The sequence below is a fragment of the Bos mutus genome, chromosome 2, assembly GCF_027580195.1.
Source record: "Bos mutus isolate GX-2022 chromosome 2, NWIPB_WYAK_1.1, whole genome shotgun sequence".
Taxonomy (NCBI): Eukaryota; Metazoa; Chordata; class Mammalia; order Artiodactyla; family Bovidae; genus Bos; species Bos mutus.
This window is the reverse complement of record NC_091618.1, coordinates 24,078,606-24,095,470: the sequence shown is the minus strand read 5'-3', so window position 1 is coordinate 24,095,470 and position 16,865 is coordinate 24,078,606. Positions and strand designations below refer to the sequence as shown.

Genomic DNA, 16,865 nt, shown 5'->3' with positions numbered 1-16,865 from the left:
ACAACGCAGGAGACCTGGGTTCAATCCCTGGATTGGGAAGATTTCCTGGAGAAGAAAATGGCAACCCACTCCAGTGTTCTTGCCTGGAAAATCCCATGGACAGAGGAGCCTGGTAGGCTACAGTCAATGGGGTTGCAAAGAGTCGGACACGACTAAGCGACTTCACTTTAGCATTTCAGGTCTGGGGCTCCCACTGACATACCAGATGACTTTCACAGTTCACTTAGCCTTTGCATGGATTTTAGAGAGCTGTTTTGATAAAATGAATATATCAGTTCTGGAGGTAGGGCAGCTGCATATATAATATGAGGTAAGAGCTGAAAACCTAAAATGTTCTCCTCGAATCCAGCCATTGTGTCTGTGTTTCCCATCACAGTCGATTTTTCTCTTGGATATTTTTGTCCAGAAATTAGCACACAAGTTGAAACATCTAACTACTTTGACCCTGAAGTTATCTAAACTGTAAGTGGGGGAATATAAAATGCATGGTACAGCAGTGATTTTCAAAGTGTAGTCCAGATCAGCAATATTGGCATCACCTAGGCACCTCTTAGCAAAATATTCTCTCACGGACCACATATTTCTCCTAGTTATTACTTAACTACAGTTGTAATGCAGTATTCATTGTTACCACATATAACCTAGCCTGTCCTGACTGATACAACTATTGAAATCAGCTGGTTTGGGACATCATTATAACTTGAATGTCTATACCCTACTGTCATAGTCATACCCAGACAAAAATGATGAGATGAATTTACAGTGGGGCTCTTGTCCTACTTCCTGGGATTCCTGTTCTCCAAGAAGCCAATCAGATGTATCTGGGAAAGATACCTCTTTCCCAACGTATGGAGGCATATCCACAGCACTATCAGAAGTGATTTGATGCCAGATGTACACACAGCATCAAGTAACACTGAATTTCATAGTCTGAAATGTATCCCTTGCATAATGTCACAATTTTCTTGGTTACATAAAGAAGACAATTTCAGTTGGGGGCTAGTGTGTTTTTAACAGTTTTCTAACATTTGAAAATCTTCCTTTTTGGTCTCAGGCTTAGAGCTGTCTGTAAGTTGCTGGATCTACCAAAATTTGTTAACAACTTTGTATTTTTATTGCATTATGGTTTAGGTTGCCTCCTGTTTATGTAGGTGATAAAATTTTCAAATTGAGGTAGCGATACAGACCTCATATTTAAGCTTAACAAAAGAAGCATTTACAGAACAAATTTTTCTATATTTTTTCTTTTCTAATGTTTATTTTTTTATTTGGCTGTGCCAGGTCTTATGTGATCTTTGTTGTAGCGTAAGGGATCTTTTTTAGTTGAAGCATGTAGGATTTTTTTTTTTTTTTTGGTTACAGCATATGGGATCTTTAGTTGCAGCATGTAAACTTTTTAGTTGCAGTATGTGAATTTCCTTTTTTAGTTGTGGTATGTGAACTCTTATTTGGGGCATGTGGGATCTAGTTCCCCAATCTGGGTTTGAACCTGGGCACTCTGCATTGGGGGCATGGAGTATTAGCCACTGAACTTAAGGAAATCCCTACGTTTTCTTAAATATAGAAAACACATACTAAGAAAATAATAGTATTGATAATGCTTAGAGATAGCAGAAATACTTCTGTGATTGACAATTTTGGGGGGAAATTTTGTGTTACACTGTTGTTTAACCTTGTGCTGTTGCTTAGTTGTTCAGTCGTGTCTAACTTTTTGTGACCTCATGGACTCTAGCCCACCTGGCTCCTCTGACCATGGAGATTCTCCAGGCAATAATACTGGAGTGGGATGCCATGCCCTCCTCCAGGAGATCTTCCCAATCCAGGGATCAAACCCAGGTCTCCTGCATTGCAGACGGATTCTTTACCGTCTGAGCCACCATGGAAGAACAACCCTCAGTGAGATTTAATTCTCATTTTGGCACCCAGAACTACTGGCTATAAAGTCACATCCTCCTCCTCCTCTTCCCATCTCCAAGAATGTTATATTCAATGACCAAAAAAAAAAGAAAAAAAATTCTTAATATAAAAAAATGTTTCAGTTCCACAGTCAGACTTGCCTAAGAAAAAATTCAACAGCAGCAGTTACAGGTGGCAGAAGATAGAATGCCGAGCTTCCGTCCAGCTATGTGATCTCAGGCAAATCACTCAACCTCTCTGGGCCTCGGTTTCCTCATTTGTCAAGTGAGGGTCCTATTACCTCCGCTTCAGGCCTCAGACAGTTGCTGCAAGAATCCAGTTATATAACAGTTGCAGAAATGCCCTGGAAAGTTTGGAGCTTTCTGCAGCTGGGCTGCCTGATTATTATTCATTTCCCAGCCCCTGAGAATTCACCGAGCTTGCCATACCTGAATTTTAAAACGGTAACCAAGCAAAAAAAAAAGTCGTTTCCTTTGTATCAGTGTGATTAGAATTGATTTTCTGGCCGCTGCTGCAAGGCAAGTCATTTGCAACCTCGCCTCAATTAGAAGGAAGAGAAGAAACGCAAGTGTTTGCGTAAACGCTGGAAGCCAGTTCCGCTCTCCAGCCCGCGGAGGTGGGGTTTCTACTGGGAGGCCGCTTCTGGCACAGGCTGCCTCGACTCCACAGTGGCGTCAGACGGATGAATTGGAAGTCCAAACACACACGGCTATAGGGAATAAGATGTGAGTCATGGTCCGCTGGGGCTGAGAGGCAGCTATGAATGAAAGCGAACATTTCTTTTTAGGCCCGCGCCGCCGCCGCTCAGCCCAAGGCCAGGTTCACGGTTTAATCATCAGCATCTCCGCACAGCCCAGCACGAAGGGGCACAGTGGAGGCAATTTTCGCATTAAGCATTCATAAAGACGAGGCCGTTCGTTCCGTTCATCCCCCGGCTCTGTCTTAATGAGCCTCGGGAACAAAGCTGAAGTGTCATGACACTTTGGTGCCTTTTCCTGATGGGCGGACTACAGGAGGCTGATGATAGCACAGCAGCAGCGTTTCAGAGGGCCCGGGGATGCAGGCACCACACGCAGCCCCCGAAATGACTGCCATCCCGAAGGCTTCCAGCCATGTTGGTGGCTGAGGCAGTGTCAGATTTCTGAGCGAAGGAGACTCCTTAAAGGCTATTGTTTCCTGACGTCAACTATGAAATCGCTAAATTGCCTCTGTCTCCCTAGTATCTAAGAACTGAAGTAGGATTTGGGGGTCTTTTAACAGCAGCCACCAAAAGGCAAGGAGATAAAAATCCCATTTGTCTACTACGACCGTGGATTCCTTCCATCCGAACTATGCTTCATTTGCTTCATTATTCTTCATCTTAGCCAAAAGCCAAGGATCTTTTATCTGTTAAAAGAAGGGAGAAATGGTTAATGGGCAAGTTCTGGCACCAGGCTGCCCAGGTTTGAACACTGTCTCTGCCACTGACCAGTGTGGAGCTCTGATCAGGGTGTTTTCTTTGTGACTCTGCTTTCTCCTCCATAAAGTAGAAATCGTTAGGCACTTTATAGGGTTTTGTGCACATTCAACCATGAGCATTTAATAAATAGAGTAATACTTATTAATAGTAGTAATATAGTATATAGTACTATTACTATTATTATTAGCAAATGTTTATCAGGTATTTCCCTGGTGCCAGACATTGCACCAAGATTATAGAAGGTACCAAGGATACACTGTGAATAAAATTCAGTGGTTGCCCATATACGCACGGAGTCTAGTGAGGAAAATGGCTTTTGGGGAAGACATCTGCATACAGAGCTAATTGTAATGGGCTGGAATAAACATATACACAAGGAGCAGTGGATGGAGAGAGACCACAGTTAGTCCTGCATAGGCAGGCTGGAGACTTCAGAGAGCAGGGAAACTTTGAACTTGTCTAAGATGGTTTCAAGCTGCCGGGGAAATAGATGCATTTGCTTCATCTCAACCTCCCAAGCAGCCTGCATCTTTACACAGAACGTTCTTCCATTGTCTACAGAGCAGTCTGGTCCGTACCCTGCACATGGTCACGGGGTGCATGGCTATTCTGGAGCCTCATCTCTGGGTCCAGGGCCTCTCTCCTCATACCTGTGCTTCTTCAGAAGACATCCATGTTCCAGGATTTAGCTGTGTCTTCCAAACACAAAGATAATAAACCCAGTTTAAAGAATGAGTCTATTTTAAGAATCAGAAAGGGATTTGCCAGAAGCTGAGATTTCTTCGGCTATCAGAATATCCTCTTCTTTGGGCCCTGGAATTATGATCTCATAGTTTTTATCAAATAGCCACAATAGAACACTGAGGTAAGCATTTTTCAGGAATTCTTAGATGAGAAAAGGAAAAGTACATACCATACATCAACATGTATGGCTCAGAATATGATGGATATAGTTACTGGTTGTAAATGACATCTACTCTGGAATTCATAGAATATAGCACAAGTTTTGTTTTGTTTTTCTTCACAAAGTCAATCAAGTCCAATTCAATAATTTACTAGATGCCAAATTCTATGGATATTCCTATACCTGTAATAAAAGGAGCAGAAAGCCATGGAAACACACACAAAAAGATGAAATAGGAAAATGAACAGAATAGTATAGTGAGAATAGTTATGTTTATTGTTTACTATGTGCCACACATTTGACAATGACTGTATCTTTACGTTGCTAAGTTGCTAAGTCACCTCAGTCCTGTCCAACTCTGTGTAACCCCATAGACGGCAGCCCAGCAGGCTTCCCCGTCCCTGGGATCCTCCAGGCAAGAACACTGGAGGGGGTTGCCATTTCCTTCTCCATTTCATGAAAGCGAAAAGTGAAAGTGAAATCGTTCAGCCGTGTCTGACTTAGCGACCTCATGGACTGCAGCCTACCAGGCTCCTCCATCCATGGGATTTTACAGGCAAGAGTACTGGAGTGGGGTGCCATTGCCTTCTCCAGTATCTTTACTGGAGTAAAGTAGGAAGTACTTTATGTCAAATTCTCCGAAATTGCCATTTTTAGATAAAAATTGTTGCATATGGACAATATTATGTGATTCAACTAATTTTGTTGATGAGGACAATGAGGTTCAGAGAGTGTCATGAACAGACACAAATGACCTTCGGTCAGACAATCTGGGCTCTATTTGTAGCTTTACCACTCAATGTTTCCCATCCTTATAAGGACACTGGGAGGATTAAGTGGAAAGGCATAATAAATGCAGTTACTGGCAAATTATGAGATCTTAATACCCTTTTCTTCTATAATAACCAGCCCCTGCTTAAGGGAGAAAAAGAAAAGAGATAGGCTGACCTCTGTTTCCTAGGCAATCAAGGGACTCGGGGTAGATGGACTTTCCGGTACCCTGGACTGAACACCAAGTCTGGCCCTGTTTACCCCAGGTCCCAAATCTTGAAATATTTAAGAATGTAAGGCAGCAGTTCAGCTCAAGGCTAAATTAGAGCCAAGAAAAATCATCCTACATCAACCATGGACACCAGGGAACTGGACCAGAGAAAGGTTCTAAGTTAGAGGTTAAAGGAGCAGCCTCTGAAAGAAGGGTTTCCATGGTAAGTAGAACCTGGAGAAATCAATGAGCTCAAGGTCAGGAAACTGGAGATAGAGGCCTTTTGTTGAATTTCTGGAGAGTTGGGATGAGCCTGCCAGGTCTGATTAAAGTGAATGCTGAGAAGTTGACAAAAACTACTGGAATGGAGCATGAAAATAACATAGAGAGTCATTTCAGTTCAGTTCAGTCACTCAGTTGTGTTCAACTCTTTGCAACCCTATGGACTGTTGCATACCAGGCTTCCCTGTCCATCACCAACTCCCAAAACTTACTCAAACTCATGTCCATGGAGTCGGTAATGCCATCCAACCATTTCATCCTCTATCATCCCCTTCTCCTCCTGCTCTCAATCTTTCCCAGCATCAGGGTCTTTTCCAGTGAGTCAGTTCTCATACAGAGTAAGACATAGAGGGTAAGAGAACTAAAATTTTGAGCATCCCATTGGTGGTATCGCTGATGGCAATTTCCCCAAAGCCATGAAAATGGAAAAGCTTTCTAAAGAGTCTCACAAAGCCTCCTCTACTACTTCTGTTTGCTGCCCTGGGGCAAACCATGAAGGAGAGCTGGCACCTGGCAATTATGCCGACTTGATAAGAACTCTCCAACCCCCCATCAGAATTGAGATTACAGTTTTCACCCTCATAGTCTCAGTATTTTATCCCACCCCCCAAATATGATGAGGTAAGTAAAACAAATTTAAGCTAAAGAATTTGGTGATCGTCTTTTAAATAAGTGGAATCCCCACTGAACATGTTTAAATCTAATTGGGCATTGCTGGCACTTGGTTTTGTATAATTGGACCTTACTTAGGCTACATGGTGAATGTGTCTCCCTCGGACTCCCACTTCACCCCGTGAATCTGAGAAGCAATTCCCTCCTGCAAGAGCCATGATTACTCAGGGTTGCAAAACCCAGCAAGACTGATCAGATGTTCATCACGCTGTGCTTGTCCTCATCTCTCTTGTGATTACTTGTCATCATCAACACAAACCATGGCCACAGAGGATGGATTGTTAAGTTTTGGGTTTTTTTTTTTAAAGAAAAGGAAATTGTACTTGTTTGGGATCCCTACATCTTCCTTGGCAGCCCTGTCTCTCTCCATGACTGCAAGACCACGAGGACCAATCACACTGAAACTTGAGTTTCCTGAAGCCTTGCTCTCTGATGAAACCAATCTGTGAGAAAGACAGAAAATGTCATTTGAGTAAGCTTCCACTCATGCATTCATTCAGTCATTTGCTCATTCATCAAATGTTTAGTAAACTGATTGAATTATTCAGGATGCAATGAGCTGTGTTCCCTGCCCTCTCATAGCTCAGAGCCTAGTAGGTGGCAGTGAGGGTGGGTTTATGGAGGTGGATGACAGAGACACATGCATAAGTTCTTGTGGCCAAAAAAAGAAGAGAAAATACATTCTCAAGAGAGTCACAAAGAAAAGGCCAAGAAACAGAAGTTATTAATTCTCCCCAAATTCAAGAAAGGAGTCGTGAATATGATGGCATTTAAACAGGGCCTCGAAGAAATAAAGCTCATGCTAACATGAGCCACATACAGGGTGGGGAGAAAACAGGTCTGCAGGAAAAAATAGAATTGTCGTGATGAAAGCTAACATTAATTAAATGTTTTCCTGTTACAGCCACAGAAAGATTTTTAAGATAACTTATAATACTTAATTCTTATAATAATCTTGTGAGACAGGTGTCCTTTTTTCTTACTTTACAGAGAAGAAACATAATGGCAAAAATATCCAGCAACATTCCAAGCTCAGGCTTTTACTAAGGGGAGGAGCTGCCTGCCTCCTAACCACACCCCCAGACTGAAGGATGTTGCAGAGCAAGTCTAGAGTCTTGGTAGAGGACCCCATCCCCTTGGAATGCCAGGTGGAAGGGCTGGGCTTTTTTATTGTCCTACTTTCTAAGGACAGAAAGGAAATAAATGACAACACAGAGGAAAACAACTTGGGCAGCTGTGTAGAGAATTCATTTGCATTTTAATGAGAACGTTTACCACCTCCAGCCAGAGCTTTTAACTAAGGGAAGCTCAAATTCGAGGTGGGAGGGAGCCTAAGAGGTTAGAGACTTCCAGATGGAGCCTGAGTGGGATCAAGGTCAGCAGAAAGAGACTCTCACACGTCTAGCAAAGGTAGCTCTCCAGCAGAGAAGAATCCACCCCACCCCTTCTTATTCTACAAGGAGGGAGAAAATCTCTGTCGTTTTATCCAAAGTCACAGAGGTAGATAGAGGGTGGCAGAACGGAGATCCAAACATTAGTCTTCTCTCTCCAAGTCTTATGTTCCTTCCATTGCATGACTCGTATTTAAGCTTCTCGATATTTCAACTAGGAAGAGCCCTCTAACAGGCTGCCTGAAGTTGAGCTTCCAAGCTCTGCCAGGTGCCTCCAGCCCAAGTGGCACATCCAGCCCCCGTGGCACCATGGTTCCTACAGCACAGGGAGGACTGTCAACTGCTCCCTTTTTCCCACCCCAGGCTACTTCAAGGTGCATTCCTCCACTGCCCCGGTGCCTCCTACTCTCACTCATTCATTCATGTGTTGTCTCCTAAGTTTCCCCATGGACTGTAGCCCACCAGGCTCCTCTGCCCAGGGAATTTTCCAGGCAAGAATACTGGAGTGGTTTGCCATTTCCTACTCCAGGGGATCTTGCTGACCCAGGGATGGAACCCATGTCTCTTGCATCTCCTGCACTGGCAGGCGAATTCTTTATCACTACTAGAGCCACCTGGGAAGCTCTTCTCCTAAGTTTGAAAGTGTGCATGCTAAGTTGCTTCAGTTGTGTCCAACTCTGTGTGATCCTATGGACTGTAACTGCCAGGTGTCTCTGTCTATGGGATTCTCCAAGCAAAAATACTGGAGTGGGGTCCCATGCCCTCCTCCAAAGGATCTTCCCAACCCTGGGATGGAACCCCTGACATGTCTTTCATTGGCAGGCAGGTTCTTTACCACTAGTGCCTCGTGGGGAGCCCTCTCTTAAGTTTAGACCAAAGCAAATAATCTAGAAGTACCCACAGAAAAGTGAGATCCAGTTGAGATGGCAGGTGGACCAGATGCAGAAGATCAAGAATCTTCTGTATTTTAAAAACAGGACTCTTAGAAATGAGATATGAATCTCATGACCATTGTGGGACTTATCCTCTTACAACTTCACGATTGGACACACAAAGCTATTGACTTTTCACCTAATTTATCCAAATTAGGTTTTGCATCTGATTGCATGCAAGCCTTGCTGATTTGTTATTTGTGCATTTGGCCACCTGATACAAAGAGCTGACTCACTGGGAAAAGACCCTGATGCTGGGAAAGATAGAAGGCAAGAGGAGAAGGGAATGACAGAGGAAGTGATAGTTGGATGGCATCACAAACTCAATGGACATGAGTTTGAGCAAACTCTAGGAGATAGTTAAGGATAGGGAAGCCTGCTGTGCTGCAGTCCATAAAGTTACAGAGTCAGACATGACTGAGCGATTAAACAACAATAGGAAACACAGCCAGCTCTGTGCTCCTCTGCACACCACTCTTTCTTTCTTTAGTTGGAGTGTCTTAGAAGGAGAGAGTACTTCCTGACAGAGAAGCCACTTTTCATCAAGTCATTCGACATTTTGCAAATTTGACTCAAGCAACCTCAGTAGAATGCTCCTCTGCTGAAACGGCAGCCACATGGACTAAGAGAGGAAAACCAGAAGACCAGAAATGCAGCCAGGAGGGGCAAATGCAGGCATGATCAGTCAGTTGTCTGTCTAAGAAAGTTTCATCTGCTGGGTGAAGTAGGGAAAATCAGCGATACTCCACATCAGGAATGCAGCAATACTGATGGTGACAGTAGTATTTAGAAGGAGAGAAACAGGATCCACTCACACAGAGGAGGACTCTGCTCATATCTAGGCCAAGTGTAAGAGACCAACCAAGCAGGCAGGATGGGGGTTCTTGGCCATCCCCTACTGAAACTCCTTGAATGGCTAGCCACTGCTCTCAAGTTAATATCCTGATTTCTAGCTCTGCTCAGCAGTTGCTGTTGAGCCTGTCCCTCCTTACCTCTCAGGCTCCACCTCCTTTCACTCCAGTCTTACCTTTCTGCCCCTCAGTCACACAGGGCTTTCTCCCACTGTAGGACCTTTGCACATGCCATGTCCTGAATGTGGAGCATGGCTCCTAAGTCCTCGTAATTAACTTCCATTTAGTGTGTAGTCTTTCCTTTACTCATCGTCTTCTAATGGGAGCCATCCTTGATATCCAGGTTGAAATAGGTTCCCTTTTCACAGACTCACAAGGACCCCAATTTCCTATTGTATTGACTCTATTTTCTTAATTTCTAGCTTGAAGAAGTATAGTCAAACTCTCTGATTTCTTTTTTTTTTAATTTTTTTGATGTGGCCATTTTTTAAGTCTTTATTGAATTTGTCACAATATTGCTTATGTTTGGGCTTTTTGGCAGCAAGGCATGTGGGATCTTAGTTCCCTGACCAGGGGTCAAACTCACACCCCCTGTATTGGAAGGCAACTTCTTAATTACTGGACCACCAGGGAAGTCCCCCAAACTGGCTGTTGAATCAGCATTTTATGATAACATGCCCCACCCTGAGTGAGCCTCCATAGCCATTTATCTCAGCACCCAGGCAACATGAGGATGGTTAAATCATACATGAATGAGGTGCCAGAGCATGGGGGCTCCACTTTGCCAAGGAGAAAATCATAAGTAGTCAGGAACTTACTTTGTGTGTGTTTATGTTTTATTATTTATTTCTTATTGCAATATAATTGAGATAAACACTGTATAAGTTTAAAGTGTTGATTTGATATATTTATCTATTTCAGAGATTGCCACCGTAACATGAACAAACACCTTCTATCACATCACATAATTATCATTTCTTTTTTTGTGGTGAGAACATGTAAGATCTAGTCTTTCAGCAACTTTGAATAGGTAACAGAGAATTGTTGATTATAATAAGAGTTTACTTTTAAGATTTGTCTGAAAGAAGGCATCTGTGTTTTCAGGAAGCCCTGAGGGCATTGCAGAGTGTTTCTGGAAATATGTCCATTCCGTTAACACCCAAGGGCATTTAGGAACACAGTCTGAGTGATGGTTGACGTAGCTGTAACTGTAAAATAACAGCTCTGATAGCCAACACCCAGAGCTTAATCACAGGATGCGAGTGTTGCCTTCCTTCTTGCTTTCCCTTTAAAATGCGTCACAGAGGCTAAACATACATCCTGAGCGTTTCTTTGGAAACCCCTGCTCTGCTTTCTGACACAGCATGTCCAATTAGATGCCCAACATCCAGCACCTCTGACCCCATCTGTGGGAGGAAGGCTCCCAAGCTCCGGCTTCTATTTCCAGCCTCGGAGAAGATGAGCCCAGGGAGGTGACGCATCCAAACACCTCGCCTGTTGTTTCCTAATTGACAGCCTGAAAACATCACATCAAATGATCCTCTCTCTAAACCCAATTAAGTAGCTTGCTTCTCCCAGAAGGCAAGTTTTTTTTTGATAGTTCCCTTTATCCTCATTCTCCATTCCCATTCCTAACTCTGACCACTTCCCCATAGGCAAGCACACTAATGTGTTTAATGCTAATTTTTCTTGCTTGTTTGTATTCATACAAAATGGGCTTTATTGTACAGTATGTATGTATTTTTATGTACATTGTATTATACACTGGTTTTTTTTCACTTTTTTTTTTCACTCATCACTGTACGATTTAGTTACTTTGCATGCATCTAATCTGTACGTTATGAATGCCCACACCTACCTGGTCACTGACTCAGTGATAGAGCCTCTGCTTGCTTCCAACTCTCTATTATTGTGAACAGTGTTTTCGAAGGCATCCCTATGTGTATCCCCTTATATCTGAACATGTTCTTATTTTTCTAATGGCCAGATTGCTTTCCAGAGGCTCTAAAGAACTCCTCTATCTTCACATTCCCATCCTAGCCAAGCCTTTGGCATTTTCCAGCCTCCCACTTTTTGCCAAACTAATATGTATAAAGTGTTATCTCATTATTTTAATTTGCTTTTTTCTGATTGCTAATGAGTCTGAGCAACCTTCCATATGTTTGATGGCTTTTTGGATTTCCTCTTCTGATTAAATTTTCTATTTCTATCCTTTGCCTATTTTTCTTTTGTGTTTGCTGTCTTGTAAATATTCATCCCTCGTCAGTGTTAAACACTGCAAGTCTCTTATCCCATTCTGCCATCTATTAACTTTGTCTATAGTGTTCTTTGATGAACATAAATCCTTAATTTGGATGTCCTTGAATTTAACATTTTTTTTTATCCTAAGGTATTCATTCAAGGTTTTATTTTAAAAGATTTCCTTTACCCTGTGTGACAAAGATTTTTTTTTTTTACTCTTAATAGTTTTCCTATTTATGTTTAGGTCTTAATCTCTTTAAGGTTCATCTTTGGTTGTGGTATTAGTAAAAATCCAGTTTTATTTTTCTCCATGTAAGGAGCCACCTTTCTCAATCTGACCTGCTAAACCATCTGTCTGTCAACTCCCCATTGATTTATGGTGCCATATTTATTGTGGTATATGACATTCTGTATATTTGCAGGACTCTCACCTTTTCATCGTATTTCACTAGTGTATGTATTTGTTCTTGAGCATATGCCTTACTTTTTTATTGTAATAGTTTTGTAGTACATTTTGATTTCTGGAAAGTCTAGTATTCCCTCAATATTTTAAAAGTCAACTTAGATATTCTTGGATCTTCCTTCAATGAAATAAATTTTATAGATTTACCAAGTTCTTTTTAATGTACAACTAGAAAGTTGAATGATATTCATTAAATTTAAAGATTAATTTTTAGAGAATTTACATCATTACAGCCAAATAAATGGTTATTCATTTATTTATATAATTTTCAATGTATTTCGTTTCAAAATTTTTGTGTCTTTGCACAAAATTAATTCCTAAATGCTTTATGGGTTTGGTTGTTATTATAAGTGGTATTTAAATTTTCATTTTGTTATATTTGGTACTAGTATAGCAGTAGCACAGAAAAAATTGATTGCTATTTGCAATTTAATTTTATATGCTTAAACTTACTGAATCCCTTTGTTAGTTCAAAGAGTTTGTATGCTGATACAATTGCACTGTTTTAGATTAGTGTATGTTGTCTGCAAATAACAATAGCTTTTTTTTGTTTTCCTAAGACCTTATATCACTTTCATATGGGCCAGGACCTTCAGTATTGTGAAAACAAGGGCTGGTATAAAGATCTTTCTTTGTCTTTTCTGATCTTAGATGTAATACATTATAGTTTCTGTATTACATATATTTGCCAAAGGTTTGGGGGACATAAAGTTTAATCAAGATAAGAAAATCACTTTCTCTTTTAGTATCTGTTCATCTTTTATTTCCCATAGTAATCTTATTCATTTTTTTTAAACTATTTATTTATGTTGGAGTATAGCCAATTAACAATGTTGTGATAGTTTCAGGTGGATAGTAAAGGGACTCGGCCATACATACACATGTATCCATTCTCCCCCAAACTCCCCTCCCATCTAGGTGGCTGCATAACATTGAGCAGAGTTCCCTGTGCTGTACAGTAGGTCCTTGCTGGTTGTCCATTTTCAATATAGGAGTGTGTACACATTGATCCCAAATGCCCCAACTATCTCTTCCCCCATCATTTCCCCTGGTAACCATAAGTTTGTCCTCTAATTCTGTGAGTCTGTTTCTGTTTTGTAAATAAGTTCATTTATATCAAGGAAATTCCTTTCTATTCTACTCCCTTTTCAATGCCATACTTCTTAGCTCATTTATTTTTAAATCTTTCATTTCTCATATTATCACATTATTGTTATCAGAGTGCATGGTCTGCTAGATATTGATCCTATAGAGTTTTCTCAAAGACACCATAGTAGTTTCTCTAGTCCTACATCCACAACCATGGTGTTTGGGAAGAAAAGTCAAGGTTTTAACTAAAAAAAAATGACTTCCAATTAAGGACTCATTGATGGCTGATTGTGTCCAATGTTAATCTGAAATTGAGGGAGATTCAAGGGATGTATATAAAGCCATATCCCCTCAGTCAAGAAACATAAACTTTCTATGGTGTCATGACTGAAGCATTGACAAAGTGGCAAATTTTAGTTCACAACACAATTGAGACATTTGGAGCCATTTAGATTTCAAAGGGAAAGTTCACCAACCATAACATAACAAGAAGGAGAAAGGTTACATGTACTTGAATGAAGCCTTAAGGGTATGGAAAGATTGTAACAGGAGAAGAGAAATAATAGAGGCTGAAGAACTCAGGCAATGATTGTTGTTGTTCAGTTGCTCAGTCGTGTCCGACTCTTTGCAACCCCATGACTGCAGCACGCCAGGCTTCCCTGTCCATCACCAACTCCTGGAGCTTACTCAAACTCATGTCCATTTAGTTGGTGATGCCATCCAACCATCTCAGCCTCTGTCATCCCCTTCTCCTCCTGCCTTCAGTCTTTCCCAGCATCAGGGTTTTTTCCAATGAGTCAATTCTTCACATCAGGTGGCCAAAGTATTGGAGTTTCAGCTTCAACTTCAGTCCTTCAAATGAAGATTCAGAACCGACTTCCTTCAGAATGGACTGGTTGGATCTCCTTGCAGTCCAAGGGACTCTCAAGAGTCTTCTCCAACACCACAGTTCAAAAGCATCAATTCTTTGACACTCAGCTTTCTTCACAGTCCAACTCTCACATCCATACATGACCACTGGAAAAACCATAGCTTTGACTAGATGGACCTTTTTCAGTAAAGTAATGTCTCTCCTTTCTAATATGCGGTCTAGGTTGGTCATAGTTTATCTTCCAAGGAACAAGCATCTTTTAATTTCATGGCTGAAGTCACCATCTGCAGTGATTTTGGAGCCCAAGAAAATAAAGTCTGTCACCGTTTCCATTGTTTCCCCATCTATTTGCCATGAAGTGATGGGACAGGATGACAATGATTAGTATCTGGTATAAGGAAGGAATCTGACTAGAGCAGAAAATAGTTGGAAAAGTATGAAATAAGTTCAGATAGGCTTGGTGAGGCCAGAAAATGAAGAGTCTTAAAACTCAGCAGAGCAACTTAGTTTTAAAATGGTAAACACAAAAGGTATTTGATGGATTAATAAAAGGAGTGCTTTAAAATTACAATTTTCTAATTCTATTAGAAATGTATATGCTCCCTTTATAGCATGGATCCACTCAATAGATATTACTGAAATCAGGTACTGATGGAGTAGATGTACTCCATCTAAGTTCTCTAAGATTCAATTGAAGTGTTCTGTTTAGACCATAGACCAGACCTTCCCAAGAGCTATTTAGGTTTGTTCTTTCTATTGGCTTGTTCACTTGTTGGTTGGTTTGTTTCAAGTTTTAATTTAGCATGCTCAAGTACAATACATTGCTTATATCGTACTCAAGGATTTTTGATTTGGCCATGCGTTTTACAACATAGAACTTTCCATTTCTGCTGACCAGAAAATAAGCTTATTCATTAACCGCATTTTTTACTAAACTCTGGCTAAATTTTCCTAATCAGAACAGTTTATTAATCTGACTGGTAGATTAGCTAGCTGGAGTTATGGGTTCAGTTATGTTCCCCCAAATTCGTATGTTGCAGTCCTAACCTCCCATACCTTAGAATGAGAACTTATTTGGAAAAAGAGCTACTGAGGATATAATTAGTTAAGATGAGGTCATGCTGGAACAGAATCCATCCATAATCCATTATGACTACCGTACTTTAAAAGGGGCGAATTTGGAGACAGACATGTGCAGGGAGAAGGCTGTGTGAACATGAAGCAGCAATAAGGGTGATGCATTTATAAACCAAGGAACACCAAAGACTGTCATGAAACTAACAGAAAATTAGGAGGGAGGTATGGAGGAAACTTCATCGCAGCCTCAGAAGAAACCAACCTTGCTGACACCTTGATCTTAGACTTCCAACCTTCATAACTATGAGATAAATTTCTATTGTGTCTGCCATGCAGTTTGTGGTACTTTGTTAGAGCAGCCCCAGCAAACTCATACAGTTGGTTCACAGATATGCACTACCTTGGCTCTATCAGAAGGGCAAGAGTGAATCAGAACGGTAGGGTAGCAACACAGGGAGGAGGAGTGACAGTCTGGCTCCTTTCTTGGTCCTTGTAGAATTAGCTCCTTAAGAGATCTGTGTCAGAGTTTTTCATTTATTTTTGACCATGCCACACAGCACATGGGATCTTAGTTCCCCAACCAGTGACTGAAGCCATGTCCCTGCACTGGAAGTGCTGAGTCCTAACCACTGGACTCCCAGGGAAGTACCAAAGAGATTCATGTTAGAATTTTAGTTGAGAAGTTCAAAATGTCTGGATAGGACAATGTATCCTGGAGAACATGTTTTCTTCTCAACTCGTAGAGATAATAGTTGAAGAGAGTGATAATAGCAGAAGCTTTTTCAGAAGAGAAGCAAGGTATCTCCCAAAAGGAAGGTGCTTACAAGTATCCTGTTGCTCATGCAGCCAGCCCTAATACTCCACAGCTGAAGGACAAGGCCTTGGGCTGAAAAAAGGATGCCAGTGAAAAGGTTAGCTACCCAGGAATCAGACATCCTTAGCATCTGAGAGAATTCCCAGATAAGTGGAAGGCAGGCTTGGACAGGAGTCACACTAGTAAAACATGTTGGTTTTGGTTCATGGCATATGGGTTTGGGGCATTTGACTCAACTTAGCCAATCAGCACTGAGCAGTTGGCATCTTGGTAAGAGTTTCAGTGAAGCAGGAGCAGTTAAGAGGTTTTCAAAGATGTGGAACAGAGTCCAGTGGCATCATGACAAATGTCTTATTTGGGAAGATACCAACGGTGGCTACCTACACTAACCAGTATGGTGAAGTGCCTCTGCCTTGATCTTATCTTCCCAACTCCCCTGGTTTTGCCAGTTTGCCAAGCCTGCCTCTGTACTTCCCATTGCTGGACTTCTCACTGCCAGTACAGAGGTTAAAAATCTGCCTGCCAATGCAGGGAACGTGGGTTCAATCCCTAGTCCGGGAAGATCCCATGTGCCACAAGGCAACTAAGCCTGCATGCCACAACTACTAAGTCCAGGCTCTAGAGTCTGTGAGCCACACCAAGAGAAGCCACTGAGATGAGAAGCCCGTGCACCGCAATGAAGAGTAGCCGCCACTTGCTGCAACTAAAGAAATCCAAGCACAGCAAGGAAGACCCAACACAGTCAAAAATACATAAATAAAAATTAAAGTAAAAAATAAGTATAATTCCCATTGTTCATTGCTGCTTAAGTTAACCAGCATCTGGTATGTGTGGCTGGAAACCAAGAGCACTGACTGGTAGAGTCACTTATCTGTTCTGCCCGTGTGGGCCCCCAGCATGGTTGGGGGCCATAAAACAGT

General features: G+C 41.5%; 1 protein-coding gene across 1 annotated transcript in view; it reads right to left on the bottom strand.

Moving 5' to 3' along the window:
* SCG2 (secretogranin II) overlaps positions 1–16,865 on the bottom strand; it is a 29,786-nt gene that overhangs the window by 11,143 nt on the left and 1,778 nt on the right. The window contains exon 2 of the mRNA XM_005901633.2: positions 2,346–3,303. The gene's annotated coding sequence lies outside the window, so the exon portion shown is untranslated. The remainder of the gene's footprint in view (positions 1–2,345; positions 3,304–16,865) is intronic.